Source organism: Balaenoptera borealis (assembly GCF_965194805.1).
Source record: "Balaenoptera borealis genome assembly, chromosome: 1".
Taxonomy (NCBI): Eukaryota; Metazoa; Chordata; class Mammalia; order Artiodactyla; family Balaenopteridae; genus Balaenoptera; species Balaenoptera borealis.
Genome location: NC_138860.1, coordinates 27139512 through 27159577, shown reverse-complemented (window position 1 = coordinate 27159577; position 20066 = coordinate 27139512). Strand labels below are relative to the sequence as shown.

At 44.9% G+C, this 20066-nt stretch overlaps 1 protein-coding gene across 1 annotated transcript in view; it reads left to right on the top strand.

The window, feature by feature from the left end:
* Positions 1–20066, top strand: part of KIF26B (kinesin family member 26B) — a 496534-nt gene that overhangs the window by 67469 nt on the left and 408999 nt on the right. The window lies entirely within an intron of this gene.

Genomic DNA, 20066 nt, shown 5'->3' with positions numbered 1-20066 from the left:
TGCCTTGGCGAGACCCTCTCTGGTTTCCTTTTTCAGCTGTTTTCTTTTCTCTACAGATAATTCTCTGTTAGCTAATCAAGGGCTCCTCGGATGGAGCTCCCTCTTCTATTCTCACCTCTGTGCCAGGGACATTTTCTTGGCAATGGAAACCAAAGCGATAGATTGGCAGTGGGACTCTACTTGGCTAGGGGTAAAATAACCAATGATTGCACATAATTGCAGAAAACAATTTTGAATTTTATTAATGAGGTGCTTTAAACAACATCTTTTAGCCCATTGTCCCACTTAACAGCCAATTCACTGGAGTTCAGTGAGCTGTAATTTACATTTATCTTCCCCCATTGACAGCACCAGGCCCTTGTATTCTGTAATTGACACAAGTTGGTCATTTTCAGTGGTGGTTCTCTCTCTAAGGATATAAAATAAACAGACTTGTTGGAGAGCTGCATTGATTTAGCCTTCTCCAGAGGGCCAGTTGGCTGCTTCTGCTGGAGCTTATTTTCTTTCCTGGGGAGAGGTGAGATAGGCACAGAAAGTCCTTGGGGTTAGTGTAATTGAGGAAGAGGCTGGGAGAGGTAAGGGAATATCTCTATTTACAAAATGATACTTCTTTCCTTTCATTTGCTTCCTTCCACCCAGGGTCCAGCATCTCCAGGTTGATTTTTAGGGTACAACAGCGAGGTTTCTGGGGTAGGGATAAAGGTAACGTGGGGGGACAGTTTGCTGGAATGGCCATAGGCTACTGTTTCCCTCAGTGTCACATCGAAAAATATGACACGTGTGGGTCACCACCATAGGTCACTATGAGCTTGGCTAGCCCAACTCCTTCCTTTCGATATACTTGCAACCAAAACCTGTGACTACGTTCAAGTGCTTCATTGTGGCCATCTCCTGCATTCTGGGCACTCAGGGAATATGAAGACGAGACCAGTTGTTGCTGTTTATTTCCCAACCAGATTGTAAACCCCTTGAGGTCAAGGACCTTGTCTTCCCTGTCCTGTCTTTGGATTTTCTACAGAACCTAGAACACAGTAGACACTTAGAGGGCATTAGGAAATGGATTAATCTAACGGAGGAGAGAAGACAAGTATAGACATAGATGCAAAACTGGAAAAGAAAAAACACATAATGAGGCCTCCAGAAGGGTACAGAAGGGGCGTTAGGACTCACACAATGAAGGTGCCCCTTTTGTCTGGGGCGAGCCAGGAAGGCTCCCTGGAGAGGCTGCCTGGAGGATGGGTGAGATGTTACAGGAGAGTGGAGGCTGGACATTGCAGTAAATTCAGAGAATGTGTGTACATGGAGGAAACAATGCGAGGCGCCCCTGGCTTTGATTGAGAATTAGATATGTGCCAAGAAATAGCCGTAGGTCACAGGGGAAATGCAGGTTGGAGGCAAGTCACGGGGGTCTTGAATGTCCGCCTAAAGATGGACTTGATTCATTGACCATGAGGTTTTTAAAAGGGTTTTGAATGTCAGGTCATGTGATCATTCATATAGCGTGGTAGAGCCTAGGGGCCTTTGTGGAAGATGGAAGGAGGGTAGCGATCTACCCTCTGGACTGTTTTCAGGCTACGCCAGGAGCCACAGGAAGGAGGATGCTTCTTAGGCAAGGCGGAGGACAGGGACCCTTAGAGAAATATCTGGAATGAAGAGCCAATATTCTCTTGTTTGGGGCATTCTGTTTTCTTTCTCAGCAGGGTTCAGCGTGTCCTCATGTCAGTTCTGAGGACCAGGGTCAGGTCAGAATTGAAGCTGGAGGATGAAAGCATTTGCAGAGAAGGTTATCACGAGGGAGGAGGAGCTGGACTCAGGGAGCCTGGGAGCCTCTGAGGTTCACAAGGGCTCTTTTTGCCTCCGTCCTGGTGAACTCGGCAGGTTGCAGAGAAGGGCCCCGGGGCAATTCCCAAGGCCCTTCTCAGATGGTTCTGTGCATTGCAGGAGCTAAGCTCTTCCCGAAGAGGTGCTCAGAGCAGCCAGGTCTGGAGCTTTTTTCTTCCCCGGAGAAACCTCCCAGACCTAGGAAATCCTTTCAGAAGACACATCTGCCTTCTGCAGTTTCACCCTCTATTCTTCGCCGCTGGTGACGTTCATTTCTCCTCTGGATACCACAGCCCTGTTTGGTTGTTTTTCTTTTTTTTTTTTTAAACATCCTTATTGGAGTATAATTGCTTTACATTGTCGTGTTAGTTTCTGCTGTACAACAAAGTGAATCAGCTATACGTATACATATATCCCCATATCTCCTCCCTCTTGCCTCTCCCTCCCTCCCTCCCTCCCTATCCCACCCCTCTAGGTGGTCACAAAGCACCGAACTGATCTCCCTGTGCTCTGCGGCTGCTTCCCACTAGCCATCTATTTTATATTTGGTAGTGTATATATGTCCATGCCACTCTCTCACTTCATCCCAGCCTACCCTTCCCCCTGCCCGTGTCCTCAAGTCCATTCTCTACATTGGCGTCTTTATTCCTGTCCTGCTGTTTTTGAGACCAAAAATATATCCCAGGGAAATATGACAGTTTTAAAAGCTCACACCAAGGGAATGTTTGTACAGGCTTTGTGTTTTCTTGTGGTGGTGTTTCCCAGCGATGGGCCTGAAAGAAAAAGACTAGCCAACTGTTGCTAAACGCCGTATTCCCTTGTGACTGAAAAGGCCCAGCTTCCAGCCAAACCAGGGGCCGCTTGGCTGGCGTGGGATGGGAGCAGTCACCACAGGATCCCCAGATAGCTGTCTGAGCCCCTGTGTGGCCCAAGGCTCTCCCATCAGCAGTGCAGTGTAAAGTCTCTCCCTGCTGAGATCCACCATCCAAAGGCGTGGAGCAATCTCCCTTCCCACCACAGCCGTCTAGCTTTCTGCCTCTTGAGGGAACCAAAAATGATCTGGCTCTGGAGTCCAGCCTTAAAACCCAAGGCAGCTGAAAGGCATGGTAACCTGTAGAATCCCACTTCTGGTCTGAGCTGGGGCTCTTCCCTGCGTACCTGCACGGGGCCTGCTCAAGGACGCGCCCCTGGCGAGGGCCTTCTGATGTGGATACATGTTGTTCGTTGTATTTTACTTTATGCTCCTTTGTATTTCTGGCAGAGTTCATGATCACTTTTCATAAAGAAAAAAATATCCTCTTTGCTTTCTCTTGTCCTCCTCTTCCCTTACTTTACCCACAAACAACGAAAGAACTCTCTATCAGGAACTGTTTAGTTCTCTCTTGGGAGCAGTCTTTTCTTCTCTGTTTTTTAGAAAATGCAGTCTGACTTCTCGTTGGCACCAAACCACATCACTTGTGCATTTAGCACGCAGCCCTGGAGGTGGGGTACTCAGGAGAGGGCCTGAGGCCTGGGGACCAGCGGGAGGGGAGCACACCTCAGTCATGCCCCAAGGTCACTGACCCCGTGCGCGCGCACGCACACACACACACACACACACACACACACACACACACACACACACACACACACACAAGATAGTCTATCTGGGAACTTCGAGTGGAAATGGGAGATGGCTCGGCCTCTGAGGCAGTGCCTGGTAATAGTGCATGTGGGGCATTCCATGGTGGAAGCACTCTCCCAACATCCTGTTTGGGAGAGAGGTGTGCTGTTTGTCTCCATTTTAAAGGGTGGGAATTGGGACCCAGAGAGAGTAAGTGGCTCGCTCATGATAACAGGAGGTGGTGGAGCTGGGACTGGAAAAGCTGTGTTCTTGCCGGACACCCCGCCTCGCCTCCAGCCCTGCTCTCCTCTTGTGATGGATACACATCCTTTAGGCTCCTTTCTATCTTCTGCTCCATTCCCCACAAGTCTAGGGCCCTCTCCCATTCCCCTCCGTGTTGGCTAATAGGTTGTCATGCCTGGAGTGAGTTTAGAGGGAAAAACAGGTGCAGGTTTTCTCTCCCTTCCTCCCCCCGGGACACAGTGTTGCCCCAGATCCTCCTGGGTGACCTGGCTTTGTCCTTCTCCTCTGAGGCATTGAAGGGCGGCAGCCCAGTCGGCTGCATTCAGCGGTCCTGCTGGCGTGAATTCAGAATTTGCCGTAGTTTTGGAGCCAAAGTCTGCACACTTGATGTAACTTTGCATGAAGTCACCAGAGAGGTGTCGCTGGGGCAGGACCGAGCTGCGGGCTTGCACCGTCCTACTTTACCCCGTCACTATTCGTCTGGACCGCAGGGTTTCCTGATTGGGGATGGAGCCTGGGGCCACCTTGAGGTAATTGTGGCACAGTCATTATACCGGAATGCAAATCTTTCTAAAATTTGAAATCTACAATGCAGTTTCTTTCTGTCCATACAGTAAGACTCCCACAGCACTTCTGTACCCCTTCCTATGACATTGTTTTTTCTTCAGAGGGACCAGAAGCTGAAATTTTGTTAGCAGGGAAATCTGTTTCAGAGGAATGAAGGACCTGGAGATGGTACCTACACACCTGAGTTTATAATTTGGTGGATACCTGAGAGATGGGAGGGCCCTTTGAGACAGAGGCTCAGTGGCTGAGAGTCCCGGGGCCACCTGTGTTTATCACTGCCCGCTGCACACCCCAGTCTCCCCACTACTTAGACAAATCCTCGTGTTCTTGTGTGTGCAGTATCCGGACCACAGGCATCACAGAAATGCCCACACCCGGAAAACTATTCTCTCTGTAATTGATTAGAAGTCTCCCCGCTACTTAGACAAATCCTCGTGTTCTTGTGTGTGCGGTATCCGGACCACAGGCATCACAGAAATGCCCACACCCGGAAAACTATTCTCTCTGTAATTGATTAGTAGTCTCCCCAAGGTCTGGGCATGTTCCCTTCTGGAGATTGGTACCTCCTCTGCCTACATGCCTGACAGGTTTGCACAGCTCAGGCCTAAGTTGGAAGCACAGTTTGTTTTAGGAGCGCAGTTTCTGTTTCCTAGTCTCTGTCTCCAGGGGGTTGGCCTAGCATTGTCCATGCCTCATATGGCAGCTAATGTCCTGTATTAAGGAAAGAGAACACCCAGCAAAGGCGACTCTTTAGCCTTCTCTGTAAGGTGAAGGAGCTTAAAGAATATGGTCACAAACCCATTCTGCATTCACACCAGTATATCTCTGTTATTTCATTCTGAGCAAAGTATAATATGTTTTTCCTGCCTGGTAGAACTCTAAAAACAAGTTATATTTGAACAGAATTGACTAGCAACTTGAAAGAAATTTTAAGAGAAAAGCCTCTTCCCACCATGAATGTATGTTGCTCTTATGTGACCAAAATGATCCTATTTTTACTGAATTGACTGACGCTGCTCTGTCAGGTGTTATTTTAGCTCCACCTTCTCTAGCCTCTGAGGTCATGTGGAATAGCAGTCTTTGATATTGGTGTATATGGGTTGCTATAATGTTCTGACATGAAAATTAAAAGGAAAATTAACATTTTTATTTCTTCCACTTTCTGGTTTGATCGTGTTTTATCGTTTTTCTTCTTTTGGTGCCTCTTACCTTGACGTTTTGTTTTTGTTGTTCCATCTTCCTTTTATTGTTTTCTTAAATGATTGACATATAGCTTTAGTCCTATTTTTCTTAGAATTTTCCAGACTCTCTCATAGTTTCCAATTTGTTTCTGTCCTTCTTTCATTCTCAATTTCAACTTAATTTAAATCAGTAAATATTTTCTAAGTGCCAATCATGTTCCCGCATGACCTAAAAAAATAGGAAGATGAGTAAGATGTAGTCCTGTCCCTATGAAGCTTGTGGTTTATCGAGGTTTTGGAAGAAGAAAGCAAATGCATAAAAAACTGTAAGACAGACTATGGTAGGTGCTAAAAGAGAAATGCTGACCAACAAAATTCAGCTCAGAAGAGGGAGGCATTCTGTCTGCTGAGCTGAATTCGGAAAGGCTTCAGCAAGAGGGTGACTTTAAGTCGGACCACACTGAGGCTGCCGGGATTGCCTATTTTCTTCCGCTTAAATCTTTTTCCTCAGCCCTTCCCTTTCGTTTCTCCTCCATTTCCCAGGCCAAAACTCTCCACCTGCTGTGTATACTCTACTAGTCTCAGGTTGTGATGGAAGATGTCCTCAGGTTCTGTTTATGCTGGTGCTGGATGGTGGCACCAATGGAAGGTTCCTTGGTGACGTGCCAGGTGCCCTAACCGTGACATGGTCCGAGGAACCTCGCTTCACTGGAATGTTGTGTGGATGTTTGCAAGAATTCCTGTGAAGAGGATTCAGTTCCTGAGGAGAACTGATCTCCCTGAGTAGTGAACAGGCCTCTTTGAGACTAGGGTGGCGATGGTGCTAGTCACAGAGAAGGTGCCTCCTCAGGTTGTGCAGAGACAGAACTTTGTTCCAGAAGCCAGTGGAGGCGTTTCCTTCTCTGTGGATTCATTTCATTTGTTAGTTCACTCACTCACTCACTCTCTCACTCACTCGTTCATTCCTTCAAAACATATTCATTCAGTGTCTGCCCTCTCCCAGGCATTAAGCTCCAGGATACAAAAGGGAATCGGGCCTGGTTTCTACCTGAGAGCCTTACAGTCCTTTGAGGATGTACTTTGGACCTGGGAAGCTGGGATAGTAGAAATTGGTTCTCTGTGTAACATCTTTGTATTTCTGTGTTTCTTTAGAGACTTACATAATCAGTGTCTTTTTGGATGAATCATGTTAATTCCTTAGATAATTTGATAATGTGCTCTATACCTTCATCATTTAGAATGGCATAATTTTGGCATGCCCTAAGCTTCCTTTCAAGATATCATAATATTTATAAAAGGAGTCAGACCACAACATGATAGTTATACTACTCATTATGTTTTAAAAGAGAAATCCCGTCTCCTTGAGTTCCATTTTCATTGGCATTACTTGCTTTAAAAAATGAAGTAATACGTCAGAGCCCCCAACATTGCACTGATCGCTTAGGAAGATAAACCACAGTTTCTTTTAATGGAGCTCCTTGCAAGAGCAGATGTATCTGAGACAAAGACAGGAGCAGGAGAAAGATCTCGTGCCTATGCTCACCAGTGGGGTGAACTCAGAGAGTGACAGCCCTTTACCCCACCCTGCCCCCAACCTGTCCTCGAGAGCTCCTGAAGAACAAAAGGCAATTCACGTCGCAGAACATTACTTCTGTCACCATAGCCATTAAAAATACAACTGTCCCTCGAGGCAAAACATTTCATTTATTTTCCTTTGAATGAGTAACTTGTTTATTAAGATGAACTAAGTGGCTAAATCTAGATTGTACACAGGCAAGAAAAATTGATTTATTGTAGCCTTTCGGAGAGTGTGCTTTATGTTCTCAGGAATTATCTTTGGATTTTAAATGAAGAAAACTCGTCTAATCGGCTGGGGGCCCGGTCCTCTGGAAACACCCATAAACCAGCTCTGCAGTGGGTAAGGCAGTGGCTGACCTTTGCTCTTTGGCAGATTGGTTCTTTTGGAGCAAGTCAGGGTATTGAAAGATTTAGCGAGGCTTAGCGATCTTCAGGGGAGGCTATATTCCTGCCTCAACTGTGACTACAGTTTTTTTAGCTGTTTAATATGAAAATGTTTCACTTTTGCCTTTTCTTCGTGTCTGAGACCATTATATCACTATATCCATGGCACTTCTGAGAGGGCTGCGGCTTTGTAGTTCCTGACGCAGCCCAGAGGCATTCCCGCCGCGGGGAAGCATGTTTGTCTCTGCAGGGAGGTTCCCCACTGCTGTCTGCTCATCTGGGGACAGAGGTGTGATGGCCAGTTCCCCTCTGACTGAGGCCCCATTTGCTCTAAACTGTTGGAACTCAAAAGGAGACAAAGGTGTAAATGGTTAAAAAAACAAGAAAAGCCCGCACACCCAATTTAGCAATGAAACAGGACATTTTGTGTTGAGTAGAGAGGTTTCTAATTCTGAAAAATTTCTTATCTTCTGTTTAGTTGTAATTTTTTCCTTTTAACATTGCAGCACACATGTTATTTCTATATGTAATCTCATGGCACCCCCCGGCCCCCCAAGAATCCTGAGTTGTTGCCTGGTAAAGATTATTACCTCCATTTTCAGATGAGGAAACTGAAGCTCAGAGCAGCTTCATGACTTGCTCAAGGCACATGCTTAATGGTAATGATGGTGATAGCTACCTGTCATTGCACACCTGCACACACACTTCCCCACGCCTCCTTATGAATAGTTATGGCGATTGTCATTGCCCTTTTTCTGACCTCATTTGGTTATCACTACCTTGCCAATTAGGTTTCAATATCGCCCCAGTTTTACAAATGAAGACCAGAGGCATCAGAAGAATACGTGAACTGCTTGAGATTAATTAACTGGTGGCAGAACTCAGACTTAGTCCAGTGTTCTTCCCCAAATCCCAATTTGGTGACACAATATTTGGGCACTCTGATTTGTCGCTTTTACACGGTACCTCTGAAGAGAGCTGACCACATAGATCCGGTGCAGGGGACAGAGGGCTGAGGCCATGGCTGGGACCCCCAGGACCCTGAGGCTCTTAAGTCCAGGGCAGTCCAGCTTTCTGCCTGTGTGTTCGTGTCTCCTGAGCAGTGAAATCAAGTCCCCAGGGGCAGACCGAGCCTGTGGCTTCTCAGTGGGGTGCACGACTGCCACTTCAGGCCCCTTGGTCTGGTTTGTGTAAGGTGAGTAGGCACAGGATTGGCAGCTGCTCCCCAGGGGAGCTCAGGTGAAAAGAGAAGAAACCCCAGGGCACTTTTTATCCTCCCTGCTTACCTTTCTGTGCATCTGAAAGACGGAGAACAGAAGAGGGCGAGTGAGAAAAAGCAGGGGGGTGTTGGTTATGGGGCCTGGTTATGGTTTTCACGCAGCCAGTGGGAGATCTGAGTATTGACTATCTAAGGGGGAACAGGAACAAGGTTTCCCCCTTGGCCCCATTTCCAGCCTGGGTGAGCCCAGCGGAGCTGGGTGTGCTCTGTGGTGTGCTGTGTGGGACTCCTAAAGACGGGGCTGCGTAGGAAGGGACAGTTCCACTGTGTATTTCACATGTGGGCTCTAGATAAGAATTTAATAAGCAGATAGGCATTGTACCTTGCTGTAGGGGGGCTTTAGATTTCCAAACTGATGAATTAATAAATAGGCTGAGCCTTTTTAAAAAGAAAGCTTGGGGCAGAATGAACCACCAAAAAGTGATTGGCTCTTAGCTCCTGGTTTTTGTACATCTGACAAGCTTCTCTCGGCCAGACCTGGCACCCTTTTCCCAGCTCCCGCTGGTGTTTCTGCCTTTGCCATCATGATTTGCAGGAATCCTCCCGAGACCACGTGTGCCAGGAGGGAGCATTCTGCATCCACACTGTTTTCTGGGAAGGTGCCCCTTCCTGAGGGTGGCGAATGTCTGACCTTGGGTTTCTTTATGTCTGTCTGAGAGGTGAAAGCGCCGTCACCACAGGAGATATCAAACACCTACTTGTATTGGAAACCAGAGCACCAGCTGTGTCTTCTCAGTTTTCACCCTGATCGCTGCTTTTCCTGTCACTCGCCTCTTGCCAAGCAGAGCTGGTTGTGGTGGGAGAGGGCAGCGACCTCCATCCAGGATGCTGGGACGGCCCCATCTAGGTCTCAGGAGGCGTTTGGGGTTGGAGAACATTCCGCTTTATTTCACTCTTCTGAACAGCTTGATCAGCCCAGACTCTGGCGTGCTCCCTCATCTGCTTTTGCAGGAGGCCTGGTTCTTCCCATGGAGCTTCTGGCATCTCTCCCAGCAGCACGTTGTCCATTTTGCACTGAAGGCCAGTGAACAATTTGGGGGCGTGGGACCAGAAAATAAGAATAGGGCAGTGTTTTCATCCTTAAGAATTCTTTGTCTTCCCCTTGACAGTTTAGACAAACAGTAGTAATAACCACCACTATTAAGTTGTACTGATCAGTTTAAGTCTTTCATATATGCTCACCTTTCTTACAGTAATCCTGAGGGGGTGGGGTTAAAGTAAGAATTATTATTATTACTGGCTCCATTTTTCACAGATGCAGGAACTGAGGCTCAGAGAGGTTAAGTGACCACAGGATTAGAATGCAGGTTCCACTGTCTTCACATCCTCTGCCCTTTTCAGCCCTCCTCTAGCTTTGGGTGTGAGAGCCTTGTCTCCCAAGCTTGACAGGTAGTCCCGTTGCTTTGGAGTGGAGAGTGGTGGGTGGGAAGGAAGCGGGTGTACACTGTCACTGCGGGTGGTCATCTGCGTCGGCTGCGGGAGGACGAGGGTGCCTCACTGAACAGCAGGCCGAGATGCAGCGCACCCCTCTCCAGTGAGGCGTCTAGAAGGGGTAAGATGTGTGACCGCGTGCCGTTCCAGTGAAGTGTGTGTGTGTGGCCGGAGGTGGGTGGCTGTGTGTGGGGGTTGAGATACGTCCTTTGGGGCATAATTGCTGTCTCTTGCCAAAAAAAAAAAGGTTGCGATTTTACAGCTGGTTTTCTTTAACTACCAGCAACACCAGCATTGTTTCGGAGAGCCGCAGAATTTCCAAACACAATGGAAATTCCAGGAGTGTAGGGTGTGGGTTTTAGGGCCTGGGGTGGGTGTGGACAAGCTTGGGGAGGGAAGACCACAGCCTGAGCCGTTTTGTCCTTTCCTCGGTAATGAATTTCACAGGGCTCCACCATCCTCGATTTTGTCTGCGGGATGTTCAAATTGAAGCCTGGGAAAGAAGGGGATCAGGAAGGAACAGGCCCCAGGGATTAGCAGAGGCCATAAAAACCAAACGTCAGCCAGGACAGCCCCATTTGGCGGGACCTCTAATGACTGCTTTCCTATCAGCTGGGAAAGGCACAGGCCTGAGGAGGCACACGCTGCCAGTGAAGGTCCAGAGAGACACTGGTATATGTAAGTTTGTTAATGGGAAATGAATTTTTCCTCTCCAGTCTTAAAAAATATGCAGTCTGCATCCAAATATTTTCCAAATAGCACCAATATTCACAGTAAACAGGGGAGCTAATGTCACCAACAGGTCTTGTGAGGTCAAACCCAAGAAAGAAAAGGAATAAAGGAGCAGGACCCACAGCACCATCTTCGGAAACCGTTTCCACATTCCTGGAAGCACCGGGCAACATGTATAACAAGGCTTCCGGGGTCAGAGGTGGCCCGACTTTCTCTGAAGTTTGAAGGGAAGGGAAAAAACCTTTTCTCTATCTGCTCCTGCTGTTACTATTCCTGCTTTGCCCTCTGCATTTACGTTCAGCTTTTCAGCTGACAAACTCAGGCAGCCTTACCAAATAGCTCAGTAGCTGTGAGAGTCAGTGTTGGGTTCTCAAGGACAATCTTAAAAATGCCTTTGTTATCCTTTGAAGCACAAGGAAGTCAGGAGCCCTGGGTTCTAGGTCTGACTGTTCTATGAGTTAATTGGAATTTATGGTCTATCAATCAGCGTAGCCAGACATATGTACACAAAGAGCACATACAAGGCAGGATGTGGTGAAGGCTGTGAGGACACAGAGAAGGTGAATAGTAATCCTTCCGAGTTGTGGAGAGTGTAATTCTGGAGCATCTTCTCAGTTCTCTTGTTTGTAGGAAGAGGTATGTTGGAATGGTTAAGAACTATTACATGCCAACTTAGGGAGGGGGGATAGAATCTCTTCACAAGTGGTTCTGGAATGAATAATGCTGAATACCAACATATACTCCAGAGGAATTGAATGGTTGGTTGTAGAAAATGAAACTCTGAAAGGACAAGGAGAAAATATAGGTGAATTTCTATCTGATTTCAGAGTGGGGAAGCCCTATCTAAATATGACAGCAAAGGAAGAAAAATCAATGAGTGAGCAAGACTGATAGATTGAGTTACAAATTACATACACAGGCATATTCATAGGAGCACAGCAGCAGGACCTTGAAACAACCCACGTGCCTATTGAGAGGGTGATGGATAAGCTATAGAATTTTTCACACAGTGGAATTTTTATAACCAGCCAAAATTAATGACTACCATGACATACAATAATATGTGTACATTTTAACAATGTAATATTAAGTGCAAAAAACATTGCTCACAACACAATAGCATTTAAAAATTATTTATTTTTAAATTGAGGTATAATCGACATATAACATTATATTAGTTTCAGGCAGACAACAAAATGATAGCATTTTTACTCCAAATTTTAATATGAAACATTTCAAATGCTAAAGTTGAAAGAATTTCACTCACAGTGAACACCTGTACACTCACCATCGAGTTTCTACCATTAACGTTTTACTATATTTGCTTTATCATATACAGTATCCATCCATCGTTCCCTTTCATGCAGCGGTTCCCGATGGCAGTGGGGGGTGGGCCTGACTTTGCCCTCAGGGAACATTTGGCCATTCTGGAGGAGGAGTGCTATTTGCATCCAGAGGGTAGAGACCAAATGCTGCTCAACATCTTACATTGCACAGGACAGGCCCACCACAAAGAATTATCCAGCTCCGAAGTTCATGAGTGCTGAGGTTGAGAAGCCCTGCCTTAATCTATCTTATTTCTTGATGCATTTCATAGAACGTTGGCGACACCATAGGGAACATTTTCATTGCCTCAGAAAAGTCCTCTCACGGTTCCTCCCAAGCCAAGCCCCTCAGACTGCCCCGTCAAGGCAACCACTGTTCTGATTGTTTCCACCATAGATTACTTTTGTCTGCCTTAGAATTGCATATAAATGGAATCATAAAATATATATCCTTCTGTGTGAGACTTCTTTCAAGTACGTAACACAGCAGTCCTTACAGCGTTTTGTGGATCTCTGGGAGTATCTAAAACCCTTTCAAGGGGTCTGGATGTCACAGTAATTTCATAATAGTACTGAGACTCTTTTCACCCTTTCCACCGTGGTTGACTTTTACACTGATGATGCAAAGGTGATGGGAGGAAAGCTGCTGGTGCCTGAGTGTGAATAGGCAGCGACACCAAACTGTACATAGTTATTGTTCTTCACCTGCACCTGTAGAAAAAGAAGCCAGTATGACCTAAGAATGTCCCCGCTGAAGCTGTAGAAATGATAAATCTTGGCCCCTGAGTACATGCCCTCTCAGCATTCAGTGACGAAATGGGAAGCACGCTTGCAGCGCCGCTGCTACATTCCACGATTGTCGCCAGGAACAGCGTGTGTACCGTTATTTGAGTTGTGAGCTGAACTAGTTTTTTTTTTTTATGAGTATCATTTTCACCTGGAAGAACAAATGGCAGGCAAACTTTGGTTTAGACTTGAGTATGTGGCAGAGGGAACCTGTCACTTGAAATAACTAAACGGTCTTTGTTACTATTGACAGAACTTGAGCCTTCAGATAAAAATGAAAATTTTGGAAACTTGTGTCACCATGAGCTTGATAGCTTCCCAACACCTCAAGGCTTTTCTGATGAGATTGGTGGTGATTTTAATAAATGTGATTTTTGAAATATTGTGTCATGACATGCATCAACATTCGGGAATTCTGCATAACTCAGTGAATCCTTATTTTCCAAATGTCCTGTGTATGATGTTACATCAGATATGGGTAAAAGGTCCATTCCAAGTGTCAATAGACCAATGAATTTTCATGTAACAGAGAACGAAAAGCTTATTGATGTGGTTTCAGGTTCCACATTACAACTAATCTTTAAGAAGCAACCACTTGTGAGGTTTTGGTTTGTATCAAAGATGACTAGCCATAATTATCTGAAAAGACTATTAAAATATGCCTCCATTTTTCAACTACATATCTGTGTGAGGCTGAATTTTCTTTATATACTTTAACCACAGAAACTTATCACAACAGCTTGAATACAGAAGCTGATGTGAGATCTGACCTATATTCTATTAAGCCAAACATTAAAGAGATTTGCAAAAATGTAAAAAAAAAAAAAAAAAAAAAAAAGGATGGGGCCGTTCTCATTTTTGTTTTTTGCTTGGGAAAATATAATTATTTTTCTCAAAAATACATTAATTTATCATAGGCTTATTTATTATATTTAAATAAATTAATACATATACTGGAATTTTCTCATTTTAATTTCCATTGCTATAAAATATAACCCACATAAACAAAGGCTTTGGAAGGTCCTCAGTACTTTAGAGTGTTAAGTGGTCCCGAGACCAAAAACTTTGAGCACGGCTGACTTTGCATTTACGATGTACCATGTTACTGTATCGGTCGCTTATTCCTTTTTATAGTGAGTTGTATCGCATCGTGTGAATATACCACAGGTTGTTTGTTCTCCTCTTGATAGACATCTGGCTCCTTCCAGATTTTGGCTATTATGAATAAAGCTGTTATGTACACTCCTGTACAAATTGTAACCGAGCAAGTGGGCTTGTTGCCCTCTGCACAACGGAAAGGCCAAGTACCAAGACAACTGTGTTTTTCAGAGAGAAGAGTCTTTATTGCAGGGCAGCCGAGCAAGGGGACAGGAGGCAATGTTCAGATCTGTCTCCCCATCAGCTTTTGGGGGGTGGTATTTATCGTGGAAGTAGGGAGTAAGAGGGGGAGGGGGCTTGGAGATGATTGGTGGGAAGGAAGTAAGGGTAAGTTTCAAGAGTTCTTTGCGTGGGCACGACTGTTCTTCACGCCTCTTCATGGGTCACACGTGCAATTTCGGGGCAGGGGGAGGTTCTGTATGTTACATGCGGTGGATTTTCAGCCTGTGATGTCCAGAGTTCACTATAAGTCATTGCACCCTCAATGCACCTGTGTGATGCTCAAGCGAAGGGGCTGTCAGCAGGTTGTCTCCACATCTGCAATTTCCCTGGTCCTCTGCAGAACAAGCTTCGGGCTCTCGGTTAATCATTTTGTTTCTACCTTATGTGCCTTGAGTGTGTGAGTTATAGGGTATGGTTTACAGATCTTTTTGTGAACATGTTTTTATTTCTCTGGGGTAAATACCTAGGCATTGAATTGGACTAGTCATACCATAGGTGTATATGTTTAGTGTGTAAGAAACTTCCACATGGTTTGCCAAAGTAGTTTACTATTTAAATCCCCACCACAATGTATGAGAGTCCAATAGCCTTTTTATAAGGTTAAAACAGCAATCTTTCTCTCTCACACACACATACACGATTTCAGAATTCATGTAGATGAAATAATACTATATAAACAGGAAAGCAAGGGAGTGATGAGCACAGGATTGCAGATGACAGCGATCCTGGTGGGGGAGGCAGGGAAATGGAATGGGGAGGACTGCACAGCCAGATGTAAGGCATTGTCAAGCTCTGTTAAAGCACCGTTTTATAAAACAAGGAGAGGGATACCAGGTAGGGGGCTCTTTCTAATAGAAAAACACTTCCCAGAATATCAGTATCTGTGGCAGCAACGTGGCCACGGGCTTTATTTTACTGTCCAATCTCTGTGCATCTAAGTCTTCTGAAGCTCCAGATTTCTATGAAGAGCATCTCTGATCTTCTGCAGGAGGGCTAATGGAGAAAACAGGCTTCTGCTGCTTACATTGGCTGCATCAGGCGAGAGGAATGGGCCTGTTGCTCCCGCCATTTAATAATTCCTATTGGGAATCAACAACTACTTTTCTGTTGGGCTTCCCTCACTCATCTAAGTCCTGGAGTTCCTTGCTGTGGATTTTCCCCCTGGCTTTGAAGTCCTGTGCAGGTGGCTTGAGGCCAGAGAGAGTTCTCGCTTAGCTATGATCAGAGGCACCTCCCCACCTCTAGTGCATAGGGGACAGAAGGGTTTAAGCCAGAGTTTATCTACCCTTAGCAAAACAGAACTAGCTTTTATGATGATGATGATGATTATTTTAGGACTTGGGATAAAAAGGCTCATAAAAATGAGAGCATAAAACAGCTTTTACTGAACAAACATTATGTTGATTTATTTGTGAGTGAAATCTGAAGCATATGGGGGTTCAGGATTAAGGGAACAGGCACTTGGCAAATTTGTTTTGTGTTTCACTGAACATGATGCGTTAAAAAAAAATAGAACAAGGGTGCTTGTTGGTGCTCTATTAGTGGTCTCACAATCATTGAGTGCTCACTGTGTGCAGGAAATAGTGCCTGGTGATTTACATCCATTATCTCACTTAATCTTCACCATCATCCAGGCACTTGGGGTGGGGGGGGGTGTGGGCATTCCCTACTGAGCCCAGGGTCCTTATTACCTGCAGGAATTTTGGACAAAATGGGGAAGATCTGGAATCCAGGCCTTGTCCAACGGTGACAACTTTTCCTCCTAAAGTCCCCCGACAGGGAAAGAGGTGAAATGGAAACTGAGGACATGAACTTGAGGCCTGCAGATTAGCTGGGCTTCTCAGATTCCGGAGCCAACTGCACATTCTCTCTTATTTAACAAGCTCTTCCCAGCTGAGACTGAAAGCAAGATCTTCCCGAACTATCAGGGAGCGTGTTTTCTGTCTTGGTCACTCTTGCCTGGGAATCTCAGCCCCGAGTTTGTATTCCTGGGGAGCGTGCATCTCTTGGAATTTTGGAAAGAAAAGGGCGTTGCAGAGTCACATGCTGCTGCGTAGTTATCATGATGATGTCATGGGTTTAAGCTTCTAATTTGCCATAAGAAAGCCCAGAGACCTGCCCTCTGCGCATAAAGGTGGCCTAAGGAAACCAGTTTGTTTCTGTTCTCCATTAGGCCCCCCACAGACATCCGGTTCCATGTCACTGGTTTGTCAGGTGGCATTTTTCAGATTCTTGAAATACAAGCAGTTTGCTCTGAATGAACTGTAGAGAATGGTAGGCTGTGAACTCAATCCCCCCTAGAGTGAGCCAGTCCTATGTCACTTTTTAACATATTCTAGGGAAACTGCTTGTTTAGTACCAGGCAACATTATTATCAAGATCCAGTTGCTGAGGGGCTGGCATTCCTGGTTGAGCTGAGCCATGGACAGGTCTGAAAGGAAGGATAGATGTCCCTGTGATGGGATGAGTCACTATTTACCTACCTGTATGGTAAAGAAAAGAAAAAACCCTTTTGTTCCACAGCCAGAGAATTTCAAGCCTGCTGAAATCAACAGCATAACACAGGCTTGCATATGACGTGGTACATAGCAGCAGGTACACCAACATGATAGGGAAGCCCAGCTGTGTCTCTGTACCCAGGCTTGAGGCTGTGGCCTCCATTCTCGTCCCTCATTGCTCTCTCTTCTTTCCTTCTTACCCCGCTCATGTGGCACTTTGGTGATGGTTGTGCATCTTGGATTCCTTGTGTACGAAGCCAATGCCGTCTCAGCCTGCTCTCTGCTTTGCTCCAGTGTGTGGAATTTAAAATCAATAATGACAGGAGAATAGGAAGAACACATTAAAGTTTTAGACACATTGTTTCCTGAGTCACTAAATGTAGTAGGTTTTGTTAATTTGGGTTGTTTTCTAAAAATCCTTCTGTAGTTTATTCTTTTTAAACTCACTCTGACTGTATTTATCCATGACATAAAATTCTTAGACCTGCCTTCAGAAGCCATATGTACTAGCAGGGTCATATAAAGTGCACCTATCACTTTATAACATAGATTCTATAGCAAATTGGGTGACTGGGAAGGCATTTCTCTTCACTCTCCTTGGTCCTTCTACCATCCTAGCAGCTCCTTCTACCATCTTAGCAGCTCCTTAGTGGGCCCTCTTTATTTTCTTGTATATTTTGTATATTGTATATTTGTATATATTGTATATTCTCTTGTATATTTCCATAACTGAAATCACCTTTGTAGCTAAATGTTCCTAAGAGCTATCCTAGGTCCATATCTTCCCATGTGTTCTGAATTAAGAAACCAAGGTCAATTTCTCCTTTTTAATTATAAAGTTTCCTTTACTTATAATTAGGACTAGAGGAAAGAGTAATGATAATGTTAATAATGGAAACAAAACACTGGCAGTTGTTGAGTGCTTACTCTGTGCAGGAAATAATACTTGGTGATTTACATCTGTTATGTCTCTTAATCTTCACAATAATCCTAGGAGATAATGTCACCCTCGTTTTACAACTGGGACTTAGCAAAGTTTCTTTTTTCATTTTTCCCACTCAGATCTCTCTTTTATTTTATTTTTTTTAACATCTTTATTGGAGTATAGTTGCTTTACAATGCTGTTAGTTTCTGCTGTATAACAAAGTGAATCAGCTATACAAATACATATAGCCCCATATCTCCTCCCTCTTGCGTCTCCCTCCCACCCTCTCTATCCCACCCCTCTAGGTGGTCACAAAGCACCAAGCTGATCTCCCTGTGCTATGCAGCTGCTTCCCACTAGCTATCTATTTTACATCTGGTAGTGTATATATGTCAATGCTACTCTCTCACTTTGTCCCAGCTTACCCTTCCCCTCCCCGTGTCCTCAAGTCCATTCTTTACGTCTGCGTCTTTATTCCTGTCCTGCCCCTAGGTTCATCAGTACCTTTTTTTTTTTTTTTTTTTTTTTTTTAGATTCCATATATATGTGTTAGCTTACGGTATTTGTTTTTCTCTTTCTGAATTACTTCACTCTGTATGACAGACTCTAGGTCCATCCACCTCACTACAAATAACTCAATTTTGTTTCTTTTTATGGCTGAGTAATATTCCGTTGTATATATGTGCCACATCTTCTTTATCCATTCATCTGGTGATGGACACTTAGGTTGCTACCATGTCCTGGCTATTGTAAATGTGCTGCAATGAACATTCTGGTACAGGACTCTTTTTGAATTATGGTTTTCTCAGGGTATATGCCCAGTAGTGGGATTGCTGGGTCGTATGGTAGTTCTATTTTTAGTTTTCTAAGGAACCTCCATACTGTTCTCCATAGTAGCTGTATCAATTTACATTCCAACCAAGAGTGCAAGAAGTTTCCCTTTTCTCCACACCCTCTCCAGCATTTATTGTTTCTAGATTTTTTGATGATGGCCGTTCTGACTGGTGTGAGGTCAGAACTACTCACTGTAGTTTTGATTTGCATTTCACTAATGATTAGTGATGTTGAGCATCCTTTCATGTGTCTGTTGGATCTGTATATCTTCTTTAGAGAAATGTCTATTTAGGTCTTCTGCCCATTTTTGGATTGGGTTGTTTGTTTTTTTGTTACTGAGCTGCATGAGCTGCTTGTAAATTTTGGAGATTAATCCTTTGTCAGTTGCTTCATTTGCAAATATTTTCTCCCATTCTGAGGGTTGTCTTTTCTTCTTGTTTATGGTTTCCTTTGCTGTGCAAAAGCTTTTAAGTTTCATTAGGTCCCATTTGTTTATCTTGTTTTTTATTTCCATTTCTCTAGGAGGTGGGTCAAAAAGGATCTTGCTGTGATTTATGTCATAGAGTGTTCTGCCTCTGTTTTCCTCTAAGAGTTTGATAGTGTCCGGTCTTACATTTAGGTCTCTAATCTAGGCTTTAAGTCCCGGCCCGGGACTTGGGTGGGGAGCTCTGCCTCGCAGTCTGTGGAGGTCTCCCAGGTCCCACTGCTACCTGGCCGCACCCACTTGTTTCTGGGAGCTAGAGGACCAGGCAGGGGAGTTTTCTCAGCACAGTGGGTGAGCATTGCTGGTAAGAAGCAGTGTTTTCTGGGCCTCCTGTGAGCAGGCCTGGGTGGGGAAACAACCCAGAGCTTTGGTGCTTCCTGGGGGTTTGCAATGAAAAGAAGGAAAGGGGGAAAGGGCCCTGAGTAAAAACCTGCTGTGTTAGAACTCTGTGCCCTCTACCAGCCTGGTGGCCCTCAGGCCCACTTGGCAGGGGGTGGCCATGGCCTCCCTGCCTTTCAGAAGGCAGAGTGGTCCTGAGGAGATAAGTGGGCTTTGCCGCACTCCCATCTGGTGAAATAGCTGTGAAGTGTCATGTGACTTTTTGGTCTCCCTTCTCTGCTCCCCACACTGCGTTTAGCTGTCTGTGGAGGGGCAACCTCTGTACGTTTCTTTGCAGAGTTGATGTATTCAAGGAAAATATTTGTATATGTTGGAATTGAGTAAATTAGATCGTTACTCTCTTACTTTAAGGTTGTGCTTTAAAGGCCACGGTTAATTAGAGGTCGATGTCCTTTGCCATTCAAAGTGAAAATTTATATCAGTTAAATGAGATTTGGGTCCACAGAGTTTTGTTTTTGTTTTCTTTTATTTATTTTTTACACAGCAGGTTCTTGTTAGTTATCTATTTTATACATATTAGTGTAAACATGTCCATCCCAATCTCCCGATTCATCCCACCGCCTCTCCCCCCCGCCACTTTCCCCCCTTGGTCTCCATACATTTGTTCTCTACATAT